At 38.9% G+C, this 3,298-nt stretch overlaps 1 protein-coding gene across 3 annotated transcripts in view; it reads right to left on the reverse strand.

The window, feature by feature from the left end:
* Positions 1–345: 345 nt before the first annotated feature.
* Positions 346–3,298, reverse strand: part of Misfa (mitochondrial sheath formation associated) — a 100,111-nt gene continuing 97,158 nt past the window's right edge. For all 3 annotated transcript variants that reach the window (XR_013437724.1, XR_013437728.1, XR_005733610.2), the window contains one exon: positions 346–1,196. The gene's annotated coding sequence lies outside the window, so the exon portion shown is untranslated. The remainder of the gene's footprint in view (positions 1,197–3,298) is intronic.

The raw sequence follows: 3,298 nt of genomic DNA on the forward strand, positions 1-3,298 counted from the left end.
CACACACACACACACACACACACACAGGAGTTGAATTAGGTCGTGACTAGGCTCTCCTTCAAATATATATATATATATTTTTTTTTTTTTTTCATTGAAACCATCACCATGTTACTGGATTCCTTGGAATCCTTGACTCTGTCCCTGGTCATCCCAACAGACCAGGTTCTGCCACTCATTCCAATGTCAATAAAAGAAAAGCAGTGGTGAAGGCCAGGAAAGGAGCTTTTAATGAATGTGGCCATGCTAGGAAGAACAGATATAAGGGTATGGTTGTAACATGGAGTGTGGTTGTCAGGTGAGTTGTCTCACAAATTCAAAGAATGAAATCCAGAGACACAAGGATGAGTGTAAAGTAACAGGATTTATTAGAGTAATAGAAAGAAAGCACAAATCCTGAAGCGGGAATAAGAGAGGGTTGATAATGGGTGTCTGTTGTCTACGGGGCTTTCTGGGTTTAATCTGTCCCTGTAGATGACTGGCGGGATGACATATAAATACAGGATTCATAAAGGGGCCAATCAACTTTGTCTTCTTCAGTAATTCTGGAGAAAAGTGACTTCTAGGGCTTTATTAGCACAAGGCTGAGGGAGTGGGTAAAGGTTTGTTGGTGCAAGAGGAAGTGCTTTAGAGAACATTTTGGTCATGTCTAGGGACTGTTAAGGAATTGTCCTTGTGTCCTTGTGGCTAGGACCAGCTGGAGTCAGAAGACTGATTTCGCATTCTCTTATCTTCTTTCTTCTTTGAGACCCTTTTCCTGGGTGACTATGGTGGTCTATCTTCTTGTCTAATAGTTACTAAAGATTTGTCTTCAAGGACTAACAGAAACTTTGAGGTTTTGTAGAAAAGGGGAACAAAAACAACAGTTGTGGGCTCATATGGCTTGGGGTGTTGTATAGATGGTAGAGTAAGTCATCCTGGTCAGGTTTCTGGTTGATAATTATCAAGCAGACTGGTTCTATGAGGCTCTGAAGTCATCATCACATGAAAGGGCAATTTGGTTCTGATCCTGTGATGATTGCTCCAGCTTAGGGAAGCAGCTTCGTTCATCATGCAGTTATTGCTCCCACTTATGGGGGCAACCTCATCATGGGGTGATCTGTGCTGTGAGGCTTGCTGTAGCTCAAGGTTAGCTTCAGTCCCTCGTTATAAAGATGATCATCAGTTAGGCCTGTAGTTCCTGGAATCCAAGGTAACTACAAAAGAAAATATCTCAGGAAGAAAATATGTTTAATAGGCAAATAAATTCAGAAAGGAACAAAATAGAGTTGGTTAGGTCAGTGACAAGACTCTCCTTCAACCATACTCAATATTTTCATGATGCATAGAAAGTTTCCTTAACCCACTTTGTAATATATTTCTCTATTTCCCTAGGCAAACTTTGATCTGCTTTCTGTCATTTTATAAATTAGTTTTGGTTTTTATAGGTATTTTATATATTAATGAAATCTTACAATATGCAATCATATTTTCCTATCTTATTTCAATCAACGTAAAGATTTTGAGAATCATGTGTGATATTTGAATATTGATAGCCTATGAATTTTTTGCTTAGCATTTCATTGTATGGGTATACCATAATCATTTGTCCATTCACTTTATTGGTGAACATTTGGGCATTTCCAATTGGGGGACTAATAGTTATGAACATTCGTGTACACATCTTTGTTGGAAATACGTATCATTTTCCTTAAGTAGATGCCTATCTGTAGCTAAACTACATAGTAGGTATATGTTTGAGAAAAAAAAATTAACTTTAAATTCTTATTCAGCAGACTTGAGGAAAGCAAATAGAGATGTTGTCAAACATTTAAGAACTAACAAAAGGGGTGGGGGTGTGGCTCATCAGTAGAACATTTGCCTAGCATGTGAGAAGCCCTGGGTTTGATCCCCAGCACAGCAAAGAGGAAAACACCTCAAAATAACCATCTGTACCTAATGTCAGAAGCTATTACAATGTGCACTTTAGAAAAAACAGTGTGAGCAGGGTGTTAGGTCGCAATTACACATGAGCAGTGGGTCAGAAATTTAAGAAAATATCTACTGCAGAGTAAATTGGTTGGTTAATCTCAACAGTTCTGCTTCAGTAGCACCACAAAGTCTGAGAAGATAGCTATTTCAGGACCCTTGCCTGATCTGAGCACTACAATCCATCACTTTTACAAAAAGGAGGAAGATTGATAAAATCAGGAGGCAAGAACCAAAGGACAAGGATATGTTCACTCACAAGAGTCTAATTGCTAAAACATCTTAAGCATGGCCTTATACCCAGACCAGAGATTCCAGATCTAGGACAGCAGGATGATTAAGACTGGAGCCCACCAATTATAAATTCTGTAAAACGAGTTCCAATTAGGACCTGTGAGCCAAGATAACCAAGAATGCCTTTAGGCTGGTTAACTAATGTAATCCATCAATCTAGAGCCGAGAGAGAGAGAGAGAGAGAGAGAGAGAGAGAGAGAGAGAGAGAGAGAGAGAGAGAGAGAGAGAGAGAGAGAGAGACACTAACTTGGGTGGGACCTTCTGATAAATCTCATCCAAAAAAGGCAAATGCTGGAATGAGTTCTCACAGAGGACTCTCTCCCTTGATGGTGTTTTTCATCCTTCTTCGTTCTCTCCTAATAAATATTGCTATTTTTTAAAACTGTCTTATGTTTGCTCAAAATACTCTCATGCAAGACATAAGAGCTGAAAATATATGCAATCTGCCATAAGATCTTATTTCAGGTAAAGTCTTATCCCACTCCCTCACCCATTCCACCCCCTTATAGGGATTTAATCCAGAGGTGCTTTACTACCGAGCCACAATCCCAGCCCTTTTAGTTTTTATTTTGATACAAGGTTTTGCTAAGTAGCTTAAGGCCTCTGTAAGTTGCTGATGCTGGCTTTGAACTTGTGATCCCCCTGCCTCAGCACCGCCTCCAGTCACTAGGATTACAGGTGTGTGCCACTACACCTGGCTTCCATAAAAGTTTTTTTAAGTTATATTTTGTAAATACATTGCTGGTAAAGACAAATATACTAATATTATATATTAAAACATTTTCTAAGTGGGGATGTAGCTCAGTGGCAGAGTGCTCAGCACCACACTGATCCCCACACCACAAAAATAAAAATAAAACTTCCTCAGCCCAAAAGTTCTTTTTTTTTCCTGTTTGAATTTAAAAGAAGTTAAAATATTTTCATGTGTTCTTAAAGGGACTGTGAGCCCTAGGCACTATGTGTACTGTAACTCGAAGAGACACTGTTCATTCTTGATTAATAAAGACCTGCATGGAATTATTCTTTGATTTAACTA

The sequence above is a fragment of the Ictidomys tridecemlineatus genome, chromosome 4 (assembly GCF_052094955.1).
Source record: "Ictidomys tridecemlineatus isolate mIctTri1 chromosome 4, mIctTri1.hap1, whole genome shotgun sequence".
In the NCBI taxonomy this organism is placed as follows: Eukaryota; Metazoa; Chordata; class Mammalia; order Rodentia; family Sciuridae; genus Ictidomys; species Ictidomys tridecemlineatus.